The sequence below is a fragment of the Triturus cristatus genome, chromosome 11, assembly GCF_964204655.1.
Source record: "Triturus cristatus chromosome 11, aTriCri1.1, whole genome shotgun sequence".
NCBI lineage: Eukaryota > Metazoa > Chordata > Amphibia > Caudata > Salamandridae > Triturus > Triturus cristatus.
The window spans coordinates 936520917-936542303 of NC_140594.1; the positions used below are offsets into that span (position 1 = coordinate 936520917).

Here is a 21387-nt window from a genome sequence, read left to right on the forward strand (position 1 = left end):
TCTAATGAGCTGTTGATTTTCACAATAAAAGACTCCATAGTATTGATCTGTTTACGCTTTCTAAAAATCAAGATTTTTTTTGTATTGCTTATAGAAAATGTGCTAACAGTGGACTTTTCCATCTACAGATTATACTGAATGACCAGAGGTGGCAGTGTTTCACAACCGAGTTTCTCTGAATTGCCGAGACTGAAGAACAAAAAAAAAAGGAAGTCTTCCGGCATACGGCATCATTTTACCAATTTATAAGGCAAGTAAAACTCACAATAATTCCTTTATGCATTAAAAAGACGCTCACAGCATCAGCATGTCCTCACTACCTTTCAGTGGGAGACTGTGCCTGAACATAATTTCTGTCAAGATGAAAGTAATATGGATCACATTGTGTTGGTCATGATAGCTCATAAAAGCCTGGCTGCCTCCAATGCTACTAAAGCCTGCTTTATATCCTGGAGCTAGCAATGTTGCAGAGAAGTATGTGAGGTTAAAAACTAAAATTGAGATTTGATTTTCTAATGAGCTGTTGATTTTCACAATAAAAGACTCCATAGTATTGATCTGTTTACGCTTTCTAAAAATCAAGATTTTTTTTGTATTGCTTATAGAAAATGTGCTAACAGTGGACTTTTCCATCTGCAAATTATACTGAATGACCAGAGGTGGCAGTGTTTCACAACCGAGTTTCTCTGAATTGACGAGACTGAAGAAAAAAAAAAAGGAAGTCTTCCGGCATACGGCATCATTTTACCAATATGCAAGGCAAGTAAAACTCACAATAATTCCTTTATGCATTAAAAAGACGCTCACAGCATCAGCATGTCCTCACTACCTTACAGTGGGAGACTGTGCCTGAACATAATTTCTGTCAAGATGAGAGTAATATGGATCACATTGTGTTGGTCATGATAGTTCATAAAAGTCTGGCTGCCTCCAACGCTACTAAAGCCTGCTTTATATCCTGGAACTAGCAATGTTGCAGAGAAGTATGTGAGGTTAAAAACTAAAATTGAGATTTGAATTTCTAATGAGCTGTTGATTTTCACAATAAAAGACTCCATAGTATTGATCTGTTTACGCTTTCTAAAAATCAAGATTTTTTTTGTATTGCTTATAGAAAATGTGCTAACAGTGGACTTTTCCATCTACAGATTATACTGAATGACCAGAGGTGGCAGTGTTTCACAACCGAGTTTCTCTGAATTGCCGAGACTGAAGAACAAAAAAAAAAAGGAAGTCTTCCGGCATACGGCATCATTTTACCAATTTATAAGGCAAGTAAAACTCACAATAATTCCTTTATGCATTAAAAAGACGCTCACAGCATCAGCATGTCCTCACTACCTTATAGTGGGAGACTGTGCCTGAACATAATTTCTGTCAAGATGAGAGTAATATGGATCACATTGTGTTGGTCATGATAGTTCATAAAAGCCTGGCTGCCTCCAACGCTACTAAAGCCTGCTTTATATCCTGGAACTAGCAATGTTGCAGAGAAGTATGTGAGGTTAAAAACTAAAATTGAGATTTGATTTTCTAATGAGCTGTTGATTTTCACAATAAAAGACTCCATAGTATTGATCTGTTTACCCTTTCTAAAAATCAAGATTTTTTTGGATTGCTTATAGAAAATGTGCTAACAGTGGACTTTTCCATCTACAGATTATACTGAATGACCAGAGGTGGCAGTGTTTCACAACCGAGTTTCTCTGAATTGCCGAGACTGAAGAAAAAAAAAAAAAGGAAGTCTTCCGGCATACGGCATCATTTTACCAATATGCAAGGCAAGTAAAACTCACAATAATTCCTTTATGCATTAAAAAGACGCTCACAGCATCAGCATGTCCTCACTACCTTACAGTGGGAGACTGTGCCTGAACATAATTTCTATCAAGATGAGAGTAATATGGATCACATTGTGTTGGTCATGATAGTTCATAAAAGTCTGGCTGCCTCCAACGCTACTAAAGCCTGCTTTATATCCTGGAACTAGCAATGTTGCAGAGAAGTATGTGAGGTTAAAAACTAAAATTGAGATTTGATTTTCTAATGAGCTGTTGATTTTCACAATAAAAGACTCCATAGTATTGATCTGTTTACGCTTTCTAAAAATCAAGATTTTTTTTGTATTGCTTATAGAAAATGTGCTAACAGTGGACTTTTCCATCTACAGATTATACTGAATGACCAGAGGTGGCAGTGTTTCACAACCGAGTTTCTCTGAATTGCCGAGACTGAAGAACAAAAAAAAAAAGGAAGTCTTCCGGCATACGGCATCATTTTACCAATTTATAAGGCAAGTAAAACTCACAATAATTCCTTTATGCATTAAAAAGACGCTCACAGCATCAGCATGTCCTCACTACCTTACAGTGGGAGACTGTGCCTGAACATAATTTCTGTCAAGATGAAAGTAATATGGATCACATTGTGTTGGTCATGATAGCTCATAAAAGCCTGGCTGCCTCCAATGCTGCTAAAGCCTGCTTTATATCCTGGAGCTAGCAATGTTGCAGAGAAGTATGTGAGGTTAAAAACTAAAATTGAGATTTGATTTTCTAATGAGCTGTTGATTTTCACAATAAAAGACTCCATAGTATTGATCTGTTTACCCTTTCTAAAAATCAAGATTTTTTTGTATTGCTTATAGAAAATGTGCTAACAGTGGACTTTTCCATCTACAGATTATACTGAATGACCAGAGGTGGCAGTGTTTCACAACCGAGTTTCTCTGAATTGCCGAGACTGAAGAACAAAAAAAAAAAAGGAAGTCTTCCGGCATACGGCATCATTTTACCAATTTATAAGGCAAGTAAAACTCACAATAATTCCTTTATGCATTAAAAAGACGCTCACAGCATCAGCATGTCCTCACTACCTTATAGTGGGAGACTGTGCCTGAACATAATTTCTGTCAAGATGAGAGTAATATGGATCACATTGTGTTGGTCATGATAGTTCATAAAAGCCTGGCTGCCTCCAACGCTACTAAAGCCTGCTTTATATCCTGGAACTAGCAATGTTGCAGAGAAGTATGTGAGGTTAAAAACTAAAATTGAGATTTGAATTTCTAATGAGCTGTTGATTTTCACAATAAAAGACTCCATAGTATTGATCTGTTTACGCTTTCTAAAAATCAAGATTTTTTTTGTATTGCTTATAGAAAATGTGCTAACAGTGGACTTTTCCATCTACAGATTATACTGAATGACCAGAGGTGGCAGTGTTTCACAACCGAGTTTCTCTGAATTGCCGAGACTGAAGAACAAAAAAAAAAAGGAAGTCTTCCGGCATACGGCATCATTTTACCAATTTATAAGGCAAGTAAAACTCACAATAATTCCTTTATGCATTAAAAAGACGCTCACAGCATCAGCATGTCCTCACTACCTTACAGTGGGAGACTGTGCCTGAACATAATTTCTGTCAAGATGAAAGTAATATGGATCACATTGTGTTGGTCATGATAGCTCATAAAAGCCTGGCTGCCTCCAATGCTGCTAAAGCCTGCTTTATATCCTGGAGCTAGCAATGTTGCAGAGAAGTATGTGAGGTTAAAAACTAAAATTGAGATTTGATTTTCTAATGAGCTGTTGATTTTCACAATAAAAGACTCCATAGTATTGATCTGTTTACCCTTTCTAAAAATCAAGATTTTTTTGTATTGCTTATAGAAAATGTGCTAACAGTGGACTTTTCCATCTACAGATTATACTGAATGACCAGAGGTGGCAGTGTTTCACAACCGAGTTTCTCTGAATTGCCGAGACTGAAGAACAAAAAAAAAAAAGGAAGTCTTCCGGCATACGGCATCATTTTACCAATTTATAAGGCAAGTAAAACTCACAATAATTCCTTTATGCATTAAAAAGACGCTCACAGCATCAGCATGTCCTCACTACCTTACAGTGGGAGACTGTGCCTGAACATAATTTCTGTCAAGATGAAAGTAATATGGATCACATTGTGTTGGTCATGATAGTTCATAAAAGCCTGGCTGCCTCCAACGCTACTAAAGCCTGCTTTATATCCTGGAGCTAGCAATGTTGCAGAGAAGTATGTGAGGTTAAAAACTAAAATTGAGATTTGATTTTCTAATGAGCTGTTGATTTTCACAATAAAAGACTCCATAGTATTGATCTGTTTACGCTTTCTAAAAATCAAGATTTTTTTTGTATTGCTTATAGAAAATGTGCTAACAGTGGACTTTTCCATCTGCAGATTATACTGAATGACCAGAGGTGGCAGTGTTTCACAACCTAGTTTCTCTGAATTGCCGAGACTGAAGAAAAAAAAAAGGAAGTCTTCCGGCATACGGGATCATTTTACCAATTTATAAGGCAAGTAAAACTCACAATAATTCCTTTATGCATTAAAAAGACGCTCACAGCATCAGCATGTCCTCAGTACCTTATAGTGGGAGACTGTGCCTGAACATAATTTCTGTCAAGATGAGAGTAATATGGATCACATTGTGTTGGTCATGATAGTTCATAAAAGCCTGGCTGCCTCCAACGCTACTAAAGCCTGCTTTATATCCTGGAACTAGCAATGTTGCAGAGAAGTATGTGAGGTTAAAAACTAAAATTGAGATTTGAATTTCTAATGAGCTGTTGATTTTCACAATAAAAGACTCCATAGTATTGATCTGTTTACGCTTTCTAATCATCAAGATTTTTTTTGTATTGCTTATAGAAAATGTGCTAACAGTGGACTTTTCCATCTGCAGATTATACTGAATGACCAGAGGTGGCAGTGTTTCACAACCTAGTTTCTCTGAATTGCCGAGACTGAAGAAAAAAAAAAGGAAGTCTTCCGGCATACGGGATCATTTTACCAATTTATAAGGCAAGTAAAACTCACAATAATTCCTTTATGCATTAAAAAGACGCTCACAGCATCAGCATGTCCTCACTACCTTACAGTGGGAGACTGTGCCTGAACATAATTTCTGTCAAGATGACAGTAATATGGATCACATTGTGTTGGTCATGATAGCTCATAAAAGCCTGGCTGCCTCCAATGCTACTAAAGCCTGCTTTATATCCTGGAGCTAGCAATGTTGCAGAGAAGTATGTGAGGTTAAAAACTAAAATTGAGATTTGATTTTCTAATGAGCTGTTGATTTTCACAATAAAAGACTCCATAGTATTGATCTGTTTACGCTTTCTAAAAATCAAGATTTTTTTTGTATTGCTTATAGAAAATGTGCTAACAGTGGACTTTTCCATCTGCAGATTATACTGAATGACCAGAGGTGGCAGTGTTTCACAACCTAGTTTCTCTGAATTGCCGAGACTGAAGAAAAAAAAAAGGAAGTCTTCCGGCATACGGGATCATTTTACCAATTTATAAGGCAAGTAAAACTCACAATAATTCCTTTATGCATTAAAAAGACGCTCACAGCATCAGCATGTCCTCACTACCTTATAGTGGGAGACTGTGCCTGAACATAATTTCTGTCAAGATGAGAGTAATATGGATCACATTGTGTTGGTCATGATAGTTCATAAAAGCCTGGCTGCCTCCAACGCTACTAAAGCCTGCTTTATATCCTGGAACTAGCAATGTTGCAGAGAAGTATGTGAGGTTAAAAACTAAAATTGAGATTTGAATTTCTAATGAGCTGTTGATTTTCACAATAAAAGACTCCATAGTATTGATCTGTTTACGCTTTCTAATCATCAAGATTTTTTTTGTATTGCTTATAGAAAATGTGCTAACAGTGGACTTTTCCATCTGCAGATTATACTGAATGACCAGAGGTGGCAGTGTTTCACAACCTAGTTTCTCTGAATTGCCGAGACTGAAGAAAAAAAAAAGGAAGTCTTCCGGCATACGGGATCATTTTACCAATTTATAAGGCAAGTAAAACTCACAATAATTCCTTTATGCATTAAAAAGACGCTCACAGCATCAGCATGTCCTCACTACCTTACAGTGGGAGACTGAGCCTGAACATAATTTCTGTCAAGATGAAAGTAATATGGATCACATTGTGTTGGTCATGATAGCTCATAAAAGCCTGGCTGCCTCCAATGCTACTAAAGCCTGCTTTATATCCTGGAGCTAGCAATGTTGCAGAGAAGTATGTGAGGTTAAAAACTAAAATTGAGATTTGATTTTCTAATGAGCTGTTGATTTTCACAATAAAAGACTCCATAGTATTGATCTGTTTACGCTTTCTAAAAATCAAGATTTTTTTTGTATTGCTTATAGAAAATGTGCTAACAGTGGACTTTTCCATCTGCAGATTATACTGAATGACCAGAGGTGGCAGTGTTTCACAACCTAGTTTCTCTGAATTGCCGAGACTGAAGAAAAAAAAAAGGAAGTCTTCCGGCATACGGGATCATTTTACCAATTTATAAGGCAAGTAAAACTCACAATAATTCCTTTATGCATTAAAAAGACGCTCACAGCATCAGCATGTCCTCACTACCTTATAGTGGGAGACTGTGCCTGAACATAATTTCTGTCAAGATGAGAGTAATATGGATCACATTGTGTTGGTCATGATAGTTCATAAAAGCCTGGCTGCCTCCAATGCTGCTAAAGCCTGCTTTATATCCTGGAGCTAGCAATGTTGCAGAGAAGTATGTGAGGTTAAAAACTAAAATTGAGATTTGATTTTCTAATGAGCTGTTGATTTTCACAATAAAAGACTCCATAGTATTGATCTGTTTACCCTTTCTAAAAATCAAGATTTTTTTGTATTGCTTATAGAAAATGTGCTAACAGTGGACTTTTCCATCTACAGATTATACTGAATGACCAGAGGTGGCAGTGTTTCACAACCGAGTTTCTCTGAATTGCCGAGACTGAAGAACAAAAAAAAAAAAGGAAGTCTTCCGGCATACGGCATCATTTTACCAATTTATAAGGCAAGTAAAACTCACAATAATTCCTTTATGCATTAAAAAGACGCTCACAGCATCAGCATGTCCTCACTACCTTACAGTGGGAGACTGTGCCTGAACATAATTTCTGTCAAGATGAAAGTAATATGGATCACATTGTGTTGGTCATGATAGTTCATAAAAGCCTGGCTGCCTCCAACGCTACTAAAGCCTGCTTTATATCCTGGAGCTAGCAATGTTGCAGAGAAGTATGTGAGGTTAAAAACTAAAATTGAGATTTGATTTTCTAATGAGCTGTTGATTTTCACAATAAAAGACTCCATAGTATTGATCTGTTTACGCTTTCTAAAAATCAAGATTTTTTTTGTATTGCTTATAGAAAATGTGCTAACAGTGGACTTTTCCATCTGCAGATTATACTGAATGACCAGAGGTGGCAGTGTTTCACAACCTAGTTTCTCTGAATTGCCGAGACTGAAGAAAAAAAAAAGGAAGTCTTCCGGCATACGGGATCATTTTACCAATTTATAAGGCAAGTAAAACTCACAATAATTCCTTTATGCATTAAAAAGACGCTCACAGCATCAGCATGTCCTCAGTACCTTATAGTGGGAGACTGTGCCTGAACATAATTTCTGTCAAGATGAGAGTAATATGGATCACATTGTGTTGGTCATGATAGTTCATAAAAGCCTGGCTGCCTCCAACGCTACTAAAGCCTGCTTTATATCCTGGAACTAGCAATGTTGCAGAGAAGTATGTGAGGTTAAAAACTAAAATTGAGATTTGAATTTCTAATGAGCTGTTGATTTTCACAATAAAAGACTCCATAGTATTGATCTGTTTACGCTTTCTAATCATCAAGATTTTTTTTGTATTGCTTATAGAAAATGTGCTAACAGTGGACTTTTCCATCTGCAGATTATACTGAATGACCAGAGGTGGCAGTGTTTCACAACCTAGTTTCTCTGAATTGCCGAGACTGAAGAAAAAAAAAAGGAAGTCTTCCGGCATACGGGATCATTTTACCAATTTATAAGGCAAGTAAAACTCACAATAATTCCTTTATGCATTAAAAAGACGCTCACAGCATCAGCATGTCCTCACTACCTTACAGTGGGAGACTGTGCCTGAACATAATTTCTGTCAAGATGACAGTAATATGGATCACATTGTGTTGGTCATGATAGCTCATAAAAGCCTGGCTGCCTCCAATGCTACTAAAGCCTGCTTTATATCCTGGAGCTAGCAATGTTGCAGAGAAGTATGTGAGGTTAAAAACTAAAATTGAGATTTGATTTTCTAATGAGCTGTTGATTTTCACAATAAAAGACTCCATAGTATTGATCTGTTTACGCTTTCTAAAAATCAAGATTTTTTTTGTATTGCTTATAGAAAATGTGCTAACAGTGGACTTTTCCATCTGCAGATTATACTGAATGACCAGAGGTGGCAGTGTTTCACAACCTAGTTTCTCTGAATTGCCGAGACTGAAGAAAAAAAAAAGGAAGTCTTCCGGCATACGGGATCATTTTACCAATTTATAAGGCAAGTAAAACTCACAATAATTCCTTTATGCATTAAAAAGACGCTCACAGCATCAGCATGTCCTCACTACCTTATAGTGGGAGACTGTGCCTGAACATAATTTCTGTCAAGATGAGAGTAATATGGATCACATTGTGTTGGTCATGATAGTTCATAAAAGCCTGGCTGCCTCCAACGCTACTAAAGCCTGCTTTATATCCTGGAACTAGCAATGTTGCAGAGAAGTATGTGAGGTTAAAAACTAAAATTGAGATTTGAATTTCTAATGAGCTGTTGATTTTCACAATAAAAGACTCCATAGTATTGATCTGTTTACGCTTTCTAATCATCAAGATTTTTTTTGTATTGCTTATAGAAAATGTGCTAACAGTGGACTTTTCCATCTGCAGATTATACTGAATGACCAGAGGTGGCAGTGTTTCACAACCTAGTTTCTCTGAATTGCCGAGACTGAAGAAAAAAAAAAGGAAGTCTTCCGGCATACGGGATCATTTTACCAATTTATAAGGCAAGTAAAACTCACAATAATTCCTTTATGCATTAAAAAGACGCTCACAGCATCAGCATGTCCTCACTACCTTACAGTGGGAGACTGAGCCTGAACATAATTTCTGTCAAGATGAAAGTAATATGGATCACATTGTGTTGGTCATGATAGCTCATAAAAGCCTGGCTGCCTCCAATGCTACTAAAGCCTGCTTTATATCCTGGAGCTAGCAATGTTGCAGAGAAGTATGTGAGGTTAAAAACTAAAATTGAGATTTGATTTTCTAATGAGCTGTTGATTTTCACAATAAAAGACTCCATAGTATTGATCTGTTTACGCTTTCTAAAAATCAAGATTTTTTTTGTATTGCTTATAGAAAATGTGCTAACAGTGGACTTTTCCATCTGCAGATTATACTGAATGACCAGAGGTGGCAGTGTTTCACAACCTAGTTTCTCTGAATTGCCGAGACTGAAGAAAAAAAAAAGGAAGTCTTCCGGCATACGGGATCATTTTACCAATTTATAAGGCAAGTAAAACTCACAATAATTCCTTTATGCATTAAAAAGACGCTCACAGCATCAGCATGTCCTCACTACCTTATAGTGGGAGACTGTGCCTGAACATAATTTCTGTCAAGATGAGAGTAATATGGATCACATTGTGTTGGTCATGATAGTTCATAAAAGCCTGGCTGCCTCCAACGCTACTAAAGCCTGCTTTATATCCTGGAACTAGCAATGTTGCAGAGAAGTATGTGAGGTTAAAAACTAAAATTGAGATTTGAATTTCTAATGAGCTGTTGATTTTCACAATAAAAGACTCCATAGTATTGATCTGTTTACGCTTTCTAAAAATCAAGATTTTTTTTGTATTGCTTATAGAAAATGTGCTAACAGTGGACTTTTCCATCTGCAAATTATACTGAATGACCAGAGGTGGCAGTGTTTCACAACCGAGTTTCTCTGAATTGACGAGACTGAAGAAAAAAAAAAAGGAAGTCTTCCGGCATACGGCATCATTTTACCAATATGCAAGGCAAGTAAAACTCACAATAATTCCTTTATGCATTAAAAAGACGCTCACAGCATCAGCATGTCCTCACTACCTTACAGTGGGAGACTGTGCCTGAACATAATTTCTGTCAAGATGAGAGTAATATGGATCACATTGTGTTGGTCATGATAGTTCATAAAAGTCTGGCTGCCTCCAACGCTACTAAAGCCTGCTTTATATCCTGGAACTAGCAATGTTGCAGAGAAGTATGTGAGGTTAAAAACTAAAATTGAGATTTGAATTTCTAATGAGCTGTTGATTTTCACAATAAAAGACTCCATAGTATTGATCTGTTTACGCTTTCTAATCATCAAGATTTTTTTTGTATTGCTTATAGAAAATGTGCTAACAGTGGACTTTTCCATCTGCAGATTATACTGAATGACCAGAGGTGGCAGTGTTTCACAACCTAGTTTCTCTGAATTGCCGAGACTGAAGAAAAAAAAAAGGAAGTCTTCCGGCATACGGGATCATTTTACCAATTTATAAGGCAAGTAAAACTCACAATAATTCCTTTATGCATTAAAAAGACGCTCACAGCATCAGCATGTCCTCACTACCTTATAGTGGGAGACTGTGCCTGAACATAATTTCTGTCAAGATGAGAGTAATATGGATCACATTGTGTTGGTCATGATAGTTCATAAAAGCCTGGCTGCCTCCAACGCTACTAAAGCCTGCTTTATATCCTGGAACTAGCAATGTTGCAGAGAAGTATGTGAGGTTAAAAACTAAAATTGAGATTTGATTTTCTAATGAGCTGTTGATTTTCACAATAAAAGACTCCATAGTATTGATCTGTTTACCCTTTCTAAAAATCAAGATTTTTTTGTATTGCTTATAGAAAATGTGCTAACAGTGGACTTTTCCATCTACAGATTATACTGAATGACCAGAGGTGGCAGTGTTTCACAACCGAGTTTCTCTGAATTGCCGAGACTGAAGAAAAAAAAAAAAAAGGAAGTCTTCCGGCATACGGCATCATTTTACCAATATGCAAGGCAAGTAAAACTCACAATAATTCCTTTATGCATTAAAAAGACGCTCACAGCATCAGCATGTCCTCACTACCTTACAGTGGGAGACTGTGCCTGAACATAATTTCTATCAAGATGAGAGTAATATGGATCACATTGTGTTGGTCATGATAGTTCATAAAAGTCTGGCTGCCTCCAACGCTACTAAAGCCTGCTTTATATCCTGGAACTAGCAATGTTGCAGAGAAGTATGTGAGGTTAAAAACTAAAATTGAGATTTGATTTTCTAATGAGCTGTTGATTTTCACAATAAAAGACTCCATAGTATTGATCTGTTTACGCTTTCTAAAAATCAAGATTTTTTTTGTATTGCTTATAGAAAATGTGCTAACAGTGGACTTTTCCATCTACAGATTATACTGAATGACCAGAGGTGGCAGTGTTTCACAACCGAGTTTCTCTGAATTGCCGAGACTGAAGAACAAAAAAAAAAAGGAAGTCTTCCGGCATACGGCATCATTTTACCAATTTATAAGGCAAGTAAAACTCACAATAATTCCTTTATGCATTAAAAAGACGCTCACAGCATCAGCATGTCCTCACTACCTTACAGTGGGAGACTGTGCCTGAACATAATTTCTGTCAAGATGAAAGTAATATGGATCACATTGTGTTGGTCATGATAGCTCATAAAAGCCTGGCTGCCTCCAATGCTGCTAAAGCCTGCTTTATATCCTGGAGCTAGCAATGTTGCAGAGAAGTATGTGAGGTTAAAAACTAAAATTGAGATTTGATTTTCTAATGAGCTGTTGATTTTCACAATAAAAGACTCCATAGTATTGATCTGTTTACCCTTTCTAAAAATCAAGATTTTTTTGTATTGCTTATAGAAAATGTGCTAACAGTGGACTTTTCCATCTACAGATTATACTGAATGACCAGAGGTGGCAGTGTTTCACAACCGAGTTTCTCTGAATTGCCGAGACTGAAGAACAAAAAAAAAAAAGGAAGTCTTCCGGCATACGGCATCATTTTACCAATTTATAAGGCAAGTAAAACTCACAATAATTCCTTTATGCATTAAAAAGACGCTCACAGCATCAGCATGTCCTCACTACCTTACAGTGGGAGACTGTGCCTGAACATAATTTCTGTCAAGATGAAAGTAATATGGATCACATTGTGTTGGTCATGATAGTTCATAAAAGCCTGGCTGCCTCCAACGCTACTAAAGCCTGCTTTATATCCTGGAGCTAGCAATGTTGCAGAGAAGTATGTGAGGTTAAAAACTAAAATTGAGATTTGATTTTCTAATGAGCTGTTGATTTTCACAATAAAAGACTCCATAGTATTGATCTGTTTACGCTTTCTAAAAATCAAGATTTTTTTTGTATTGCTTATAGAAAATGTGCTAACAGTGGACTTTTCCATCTGCAGATTATACTGAATGACCAGAGGTGGCAGTGTTTCACAACCTAGTTTCTCTGAATTGCCGAGACTGAAGAAAAAAAAAAGGAAGTCTTCCGGCATACGGGATCATTTTACCAATTTATAAGGCAAGTAAAACTCACAATAATTCCTTTATGCATTAAAAAGACGCTCACAGCATCAGCATGTCCTCACTACCTTATAGTGGGAGACTGTGCCTGAACATAATTTCTGTCAAGATGAGAGTAATATGGATCACATTGTGTTGGTCATGATAGTTCATAAAAGCCTGGCTGCCTCCAACGCTACTAAAGCCTGCTTTATATCCTGGAACTAGCAATGTTGCAGAGAAGTATGTGAGGTTAAAAACTAAAATTGAGATTTGAATTTCTAATGAGCTGTTGATTTTCACAATAAAAGACTCCATAGTATTGATCTGTTTACGCTTTCTAAAAATCAAGATTTTTTTTGTATTGCTTATAGAAAATGTGCTAACAGTGGACTTTTCCATCTACAGATTATACTGAATGACCAGAGGTGGCAGTGTTTCACAACCGAGTTTCTCTGAATTGCCGAGACTGAAGAACAAAAAAAAAAAGGAAGTCTTCCGGCATACGGCATCATTTTACCAATTTATAAGGCAAGTAAAACTCACAATAATTCCTTTATGCATTAAAAAGACGCTCACAGCATCAGCATGTCCTCACTACCTTATAGTGGGAGACTGTGCCTGAACATAATTTCTGTCAAGATGAGAGTAATATGGATCACATTGTGTTGGTCATGATAGTTCATAAAAGCCTGGCTGCCTCCAACGCTACTAAAGCCTGCTTTATATCCTGGAACTAGCAATGTTGCAGAGAAGTATGTGAGGTTAAAAACTAAAATTGAGATTTGATTTTCTAATGAGCTGTTGATTTTCACAATAAAAGACTCCATAGTATTGATCTGTTTACCCTTTCTAAAAATCAAGATTTTTTTGTATTGCTTATAGAAAATGTGCTAACAGTGGACTTTTCCATCTACAGATTATACTGAATGACCAGAGGTGGCAGTGTTTCACAACCGAGTTTCTCTGAATTGCCGAGACTGAAGAACAAAAAAAAAAAGGAAGTCTTCCGGCATACGGCATCATTTTACCAATTTATAAGGCAAGTAAAACTCACAATAATTCCTTTATGCATTAAAAAGACGCTCACAGCATCAGCATGTCCTCACTACCTTACAGTGGGAGACTGTGCCTGAACATAATTTCTGTCAAGATGAAAGTAATATGGATCACATTGTGTTGGTCATGATAGCTCATAAAAGCCTGGCTGCCTCCAATGCTGCTAAAGCCTGCTTTATATCCTGGAGCTAGCAATGTTGCAGAGAAGTATGTGAGGTTAAAAACTAAAATTGAGATTTGATTTTCTAATGAGCTGTTGATTTTCACAATAAAAGACTCCATAGTATTGATCTGTTTACCCTTTCTAAAAATCAAGATTTTTTTGTATTGCTTATAGAAAATGTGCTAACAGTGGACTTTTCCATCTACAGATTATACTGAATGACCAGAGGTGGCAGTGTTTCACAACCGAGTTTCTCTGAATTGCCGAGACTGAAGAACAAAAAAAAAAAAGGAAGTCTTCCGGCATACGGCATCATTTTACCAATTTATAAGGCAAGTAAAACTCACAATAATTCCTTTATGCATTAAAAAGACGCTCACAGCATCAGCATGTCCTCACTACCTTACAGTGGGAGACTGTGCCTGAACATAATTTCTGTCAAGATGAAAGTAATATGGATCACATTGTGTTGGTCATGATAGTTCATAAAAGCCTGGCTGCCTCCAACGCTACTAAAGCCTGCTTTATATCCTGGAGCTAGCAATGTTGCAGAGAAGTATGTGAGGTTAAAAACTAAAATTGAGATTTGATTTTCTAATGAGCTGTTGATTTTCACAATAAAAGACTCCATAGTATTGATCTGTTTACGCTTTCTAAAAATCAAGATTTTTTTTGTATTGCTTATAGAAAATGTGCTAACAGTGGACTTTTCCATCTGCAGATTATACTGAATGACCAGAGGTGGCAGTGTTTCACAACCTAGTTTCTCTGAATTGCCGAGACTGAAGAAAAAAAAAAGGAAGTCTTCCGGCATACGGGATCATTTTACCAATTTATAAGGCAAGTAAAACTCACAATAATTCCTTTATGCATTAAAAAGACGCTCACAGCATCAGCATGTCCTCACTACCTTATAGTGGGAGACTGTGCCTGAACATAATTTCTGTCAAGATGAGAGTAATATGGATCACATTGTGTTGGTCATGATAGTTCATAAAAGCCTGGCTGCCTCCAACGCTACTAAAGCCTGCTTTATATCCTGGAACTAGCAATGTTGCAGAGAAGTATGTGAGGTTAAAAACTAAAATTGAGATTTGAATTTCTAATGAGCTGTTGATTTTCACAATAAAAGACTCCATAGTATTGATCTGTTTACGCTTTCTAATCATCAAGATTTTTTTTGTATTGCTTATAGAAAATGTGCTAACAGTGGACTTTTCCATCTGCAGATTATACTGAATGACCAGAGGTGGCAGTGTTTCACAACCTAGTTTCTCTGAATTGCCGAGACTGAAGAAAAAAAAAAGGAAGTCTTCCGGCATACGGGATCATTTTACCAATTTATAAGGCAAGTAAAACTCACAATAATTCCTTTATGCATTAAAAAGACGCTCACAGCATCAGCATGTCCTCACTACCTTACAGTGGGAGACTGTGCCTGAACATAATTTCTGTCAAGATGAAAGTAATATGGATCACATTGTGTTGGTCATGATAGCTCATAAAAGCCTGGCTGCCTCCAATGCTACTAAAGCCTGCTTTATATCCTGGAGCTAGCAATGTTGCAGAGAAGTATGTGAGGTTAAAAACTAAAATTGAGATTTGATTTTCTAATGAGCTGTTGATTTTCACAATAAAAGACTCCATAGTATTGATCTGTTTACGCTTTCTAAAAATCAAGATTTTTTTTGTATTGCTTATAGAAAATGTGCTAACAGTGGACTTTTCCATCTGCAGATTATACTGAATGACCAGAGGTGGCAGTGTTTCACAACCTAGTTTCTCTGAATTGCCGAGACTGAAGAAAAAAAAAAGGAAGTCTTCCGGCATACGGGATCATTTTACCAATTTATAAGGCAAGTAAAACTCACAATAATTCCTTTATGCATTAAAAAGACGCTCACAGCATCAGCATGTCCTCACTACCTTATAGTGGGAGACTGTGCCTGAACATAATTTCTGTCAAGATGAGAGTAATATGGATCACATTGTGTTGGTCATGATAGTTCATAAAAGCCTGGCTGCCTCCAACGCTACTAAAGCCTGCTTTATATCCTGGAACTAGCAATGTTGCAGAGAAGTATGTGAGGTTAAAAACTAAAATTGAGATTTGAATTTCTAATGAGCTGTTGATTTTCACAATAAAAGACTCCATAGTATTGATCTGTTTACGCTTTCTAATCATCAAGATTTTTTTTGTATTGCTTATAGAAAATGTGCTAACAGTGGACTTTTCCATCTGCAGATTATACTGAATGACCAGAGGTGGCAGTGTTTCACAACCTAGTTTCTCTGAATTGCCGAGACTGAAGAAAAAAAAAAGGAAGTCTTCCGGCATACGGGATCATTTTACCAATTTATAAGGCAAGTAAAACTCACAATAATTCCTTTATGCATTAAAAAGACGCTCACAGCATCAGCATGTCCTCACTACCTTACAGTGGGAGACTGAGCCTGAACATAATTTCTGTCAAGATGAAAGTAATATGGATCACATTGTGTTGGTCATGATAGCTCATAAAAGCCTGGCTGCCTCCAATGCTACTAAAGCCTGCTTTATATCCTGGAGCTAGCAATGTTGCAGAGAAGTATGTGAGGTTAAAAACTAAAATTGAGATTTGATTTTCTAATGAGCTGTTGATTTTCACAATAAAAGACTCCATAGTATTGATCTGTTTACGCTTTCTAAAAATCAAGATTTTTTTTGTATTGCTTATAGAAAATGTGCTAACAGTGGACTTTTCCATCTGCAGATTATACTGAATGACCAGAGGTGGCAGTGTTTCACAACCTAGTTTCTCTGAATTGCCGAGACTGAAGAAAAAAAAAAGGAAGTCTTCCGGCATACGGGATCATTTTACCAATTTATAAGGCAAGTAAAACTCACAATAATTCCTTTATGCATTAAAAAGACGCTCACAGCATCAGCATGTCCTCACTACCTTACAGTGGGAGACTGTGCCTGAACATAATTTCTGTCAAGATGAAAGTAATATGGATCACATTGTGTTGGTCATGATAGCTCATAAAAGCCTGGCTGCCTCCAATGCTACTAAAGCCTGCTTTATATCCTGGAGCTAGCAATGTTGCAGAGAAGTATGTGAGGTTAAAAACTAAAATTGAGATTTGATTTTCTAATGAGCTGTTGATTTTCACAATAAAAGACTCCATAGTATTGATCTGTTTACGCTTTCTAAAAATCAAGATTTTTTTTGTATTGCTTATAGAAAATGTGCTAACAGTGGACTTTTCCATCTGCAGATTATACTGAATGACCAGAGGTGGCAGTGTTTCACAACCTAGTTTCTCTGAATTGCCGAGACTGAAGAAAAAAAAAAGGAAGTCTTCCGGCATACGGGATCATTTTACCAATTTATAAGGCAAGTAAAACTCACAATAATTCCTTTATGCATTAAAAAGACGCTCACAGCATCAGCATGTCCTCACTACCTTATAGTGGGAGACTGTGCCTGAACATAATTTCTGTCAAGATGAGAGTAATATGGATCACATTGTGTTGGTCATGATAGTTCATAAAAGCCTGGCTGCCTCCAACGCTACTAAAGCCTGCTTTATATCCTGGAACTAGCAATGTTGCAGAGAAGTATGTGAGGTTAAAAACTAAAATTGAGATTTGAATTTCTAATGAGCTGTTGATTTTCACAATAAAAGACTCCATAGTATTGATCTGTTTACGCTTTCTAATCATCAAGATTTTTTTTGTATTGCTTATAGAAAATGTGCTAACAGTGGACTTTTCCATCTGCAGATTATACTGAATGACCAGAGGTGGCAGTGTTTCACAACCTAGTTTCTCTGAATTGCCGAGACTGAAGAAAAAAAAAAGGAAGTCTTCCGGCATACGGGATCATTTTACCAATTTATAAGGCAAGTAAAACTCACAATAATTCCTTTATGCATTAAAAAGACGCTCACAGCATCAGCATGTCCTCACTACCTTACAGTGGGAGACTGAGCCTGAACATAATTTCTGTCAAGATGAAAGTAATATGGATCACATTGTGTTGGTCATGATAGCTCATAAAAGCCTGGCTGCCTCCAATGCTACTAAAGCCTGCTTTATATCCTGGAGCTAGCAATGTTGCAGAGAAGTATGTGAGGTTAAAAACTAAAATTGAGATTTGATTTTCTAATGAGCTGTTGATTTTCACAATAAAAGACTCCATAGTATTGATCTGTTTACGCTTTCTAAAAATCAAGATTTTTTTTGTATTGCTTATAGAAAATGTGCTAACAGTGGACTTTTCCATCTGCAGATTATACTGAATGACCAGAGGTGGCAGTGTTTCACAACCTAGTTTCTCTGAATTGCCGAGACTGAAGAAAAAAAAAAGGAAGTCTTCCGGCATACGGGATCATTTTACCAATTTATAAGGCAAGTAAAACTCACAATAATTCCTTTATGCATTAAAAAGACGCTCACAGCATCAGCATGTCCTCACTACCTTATAGTGGGAGACTGTGCCTGAACATAATTTCTGTCAAGATGAGAGTAATATGGATCACATTGTGTTGGTCATGATAGTTCATAAAAGCCTGGCTGCCTCCAACGCTACTAAAGCCTGCTTTATATCCTGGAACTAGCAATGTTGCAGAGAAGTATGTGAGGTTAAAAACTAAAATTGAGATTTGAATTTCTAATGAGCTGTTGATTTTCACAATAAAAGACTCCATAGTATTGATCTGTTTACGCTTTCTAAAAATCAAGATTTTTTTTGTATTGCTTATAGAAAATGTGCTAACAGTGGACTTTTCCATCTGCAAATTATACTGAATGACCAGAGGTGGCAGTGTTTCACAACCGAGTTTCTCTGAATTGACGAGACTGAAGAAAAAAAAAAAGGAAGTCTTCCGGCATACGGCATCATTTTACCAATATGCAAGGCAAGTAAAACTCACAATAATTCCTTTATGCATTAAAAAGACGCTCACAGCATCAGCATGTCCTCACTACCTTACAGTGGGAGACTGTGCCTGAACATAATTTCTGTCAAGATGAGAGTAATATGGATCACATTGTGTTGGTCATGATAGTTCATAAAAGTCTGGCTGCCTCCAACGCTACTAAAGCCTGCTTTATATCCTGGAACTAGCAATGTTGCAGAGAAGTATGTGAGGTTAAAAACTAAAATTGAGATTTGAATTTCTAATGAGCTGTTGATTTTCACAATAAAAGACTCCATAGTATTGATCTGTTTACGCTTTCTAATCATCAAGATTTTTTTTGTATTGCTTATAGAAAATGTGCTAACAGTGGACTTTTCCATCTGCAGATTATACTGAATGACCAGAGGTGGCAGTGTTTCACAACCTAGTTTCTCTGAATTGCCGAGACTGAAGAAAAAAAAAAGGAAGTCTTCCGGCATACGGGATCATTTTACCAATTTATAAGGCAAGTAAAACTCACAATAATTCCTTTATGCATTAAAAAGACGCTCACAGCATCAGCATGTCCTCACTACCTTACAGTGGGAGACTGTGCCTGAACATAATTTCTGTCAAGATGAAAGTAATATGGATCACATTGTGTTGGTCATGATAGCTCATAAAAGCCTGGCTGCCTCCAATGCTACTAAAGCCTGCTTTATATCCTGGAGCTAGCAATGTTGCAGAGAAGTATGTGAGGTTAAAAACTAAAATTGAGATTTGATTTTCTAATGAGCTGTTGATTTTCACAATAAAAGACTCCATAGTATTGATCTGTTTACGCTTTCTAATCATCAAGATTTTTTTTGTATTGCTTATAGAAAATGTGCTAACAGTGGACTTTTCCATCTGCAGATTATACTGAATGACCAGAGGTGGCAGTGTTTCACAACCTAGTTTCTCTGAATTGCCGAGACTGAAGAAAAAAAAAAGGAAGTCTTCCGGCATACGGGATCATTTTACCAATTTATAAGGCAAGTAAAACTCACAATAATTCCTTTATGCATTAAAAAGACGCTCACAGCATCAGCATGTCCTCACTACCTTACAGTGGGAGACTGTGCCTGAACATAATTTCTGTCAAGATGAAAGTAATATGGATCACATTGTGTTGGTCATGATAGCTCATAAAAGCCTGGCTGCCTCCAATGCTACTAAAGCCTGCTTTATATCCTGGAGCTAGCAATGTTGCAGAGAAGTATGTGAGGTTAAAAACTAAAATTGAGATTTGATTTTCTAATGAGCTGTTGATTTTCACAATAAAAGACTCCATAGTATTGATCTGTTTACGCTTTCTAATCATCAAGATTTTTTTTGTATTGCTTATAGAAAATGTGCTAACAGTGGACTTTTCCATCTGCAGATTATACTGAATGACCAGAGGTGGCAGTGTTTCACAACCTAGTTTCTCTGAATTGCCGAGACTGAAGAAAAAAAAAAGGAAGTCTTCCGGCATACGGGATCATTTTACCAATTTATAAGGCAAGTAAAACTCACAATAATTCCTTTATGCATTAAAAAGACGCTCACAGCATCAGCATGTCCTCACTACCTTACAGTGGGAGACTGTGCCTGAACATAATTTCTGTCAAGATGAAAGTAATATGGATCACATTGTGTTGGTCATGATAGCTCATAAAAGCCTGGCTGCCTCCAATGCTACTAAAGCCTGCTTTATATCCTGGAGCTAGCAATGTTGCAGAGAAGTATGTGAGGTTAAAAACTAAAATTGAGATTTGATTTTCTAATGAGCTGTTGATTTTCACAATAAAAGACTCCATAGTATTGATCTGTTTACGCTTTCTAAAAATCAAGATTTTTTTTGTATTGCTTATAGAAAATGTGCTAACAGTGGACTTTTCCATCTGCAGATTATACTGAATGACCAGAGGTGGCAGTGTTTCACAACCTAGTTTCTCTGAATTGCCGAGACTGAAGAAAAAAAAAAGGAAGTCTTCCGGCATACGGGATCATTTTACCAATTTATAAGGCAAGTAAAACTCACAATAATTCCTTTATGCATTAAAAAGACGCTCACAGCATCAGCATGTCCTCACTACCTTATAGTGGGAGACTGTGCCTGAACATAATTTCTGTCAAGATGAGAGTAATATGGATCACATTGTGTTGGTCATGATAGTTCATAAAAGTCTGGCTGCCTCCAACGCTACTAAAGCCTGCTTTATATCCTGGAACTAGCAATGTTGCAGAGAAGTATGTGAGGTTAAAAACTAAAATTGAGATTTGATTTTCTAATGAGCTGTTGATTTTCACAATAAAAGACTCCATAGTATTGATCTGTTTACGCTTTCTAAAAATCAAGATTTTTTTTGTATTGCTTATAGAAAATGTGCTAACAGTGGACTTTTCCATCTACAGATTATACTGAATGACCAGAGGTGGCAGTGTTTCACAACCGAGTTTCTCTGAATTGCCGAGACTGAAGAACAAAAAAAAAAAGGAAGTCTTCCGGCATACGGCATCATTTTACCAATTTATAAGGCAAGTAAAACTCACAATAATTCCTTTATGCATTAAAAAGACGCTCACAGCATCAGCATGTCCTCACTACCTTACAGTGGGAGACTGTGCCTGAACATAATTTCTGTCAAGATGAAAGTAATATGGATCACATTGTGTTGGTCATGATAGCTCATAAAAGCCTGGCTGCCTCCAATGCTGCTAAAGCCTGCTTTATATCCTGGAGCTAGCAATGTTGCAGAGAAGTATGTGAGGTTAAAAACTAAAATTGAGAT

General features: G+C 36.8%; 1 long non-coding RNA gene across 1 annotated transcript in view; it reads left to right on the forward strand.

Annotated features, from left to right (window-relative positions):
• Nucleotides 1-21074, forward strand: part of LOC146785664 (uncharacterized) — a 54590-nt gene extending 33516 nt beyond the window's left edge. Inside the window, exons 67-106 of the long non-coding RNA XR_014970734.1 lie at nt 129-250; nt 606-759; nt 1149-1271; nt 1660-1781; nt 3195-3317; nt 3706-3829; nt 4219-4337; nt 4727-4845; nt 5235-5353; nt 5743-5861; nt 6251-6369; nt 6758-6881; nt 7271-7389; nt 7779-7897; nt 8287-8405; nt 8795-8913; nt 9303-9421; nt 9777-9930; nt 10320-10438; nt 10827-10949; nt 11339-11461; nt 11850-11973; nt 12363-12481; nt 12871-12993; nt 13382-13504; nt 13893-14016; nt 14406-14524; nt 14914-15032; nt 15422-15540; nt 15930-16048; nt 16438-16556; nt 16946-17064; nt 17454-17572; nt 17962-18080; nt 18436-18589; nt 18979-19097; nt 19487-19605; nt 19995-20113; nt 20503-20621; nt 21011-21074. This is a non-coding gene — a long non-coding RNA (uncharacterized LOC146785664). The remainder of the gene's footprint in view (nt 1-128; nt 251-605; nt 760-1148; nt 1272-1659; nt 1782-3194; nt 3318-3705; nt 3830-4218; nt 4338-4726; nt 4846-5234; nt 5354-5742; nt 5862-6250; nt 6370-6757; nt 6882-7270; nt 7390-7778; nt 7898-8286; nt 8406-8794; nt 8914-9302; nt 9422-9776; nt 9931-10319; nt 10439-10826; nt 10950-11338; nt 11462-11849; nt 11974-12362; nt 12482-12870; nt 12994-13381; nt 13505-13892; nt 14017-14405; nt 14525-14913; nt 15033-15421; nt 15541-15929; nt 16049-16437; nt 16557-16945; nt 17065-17453; nt 17573-17961; nt 18081-18435; nt 18590-18978; nt 19098-19486; nt 19606-19994; nt 20114-20502; nt 20622-21010) is intronic.
• The last annotated feature ends 313 nt before the right edge of the window (nt 21075-21387 follow it).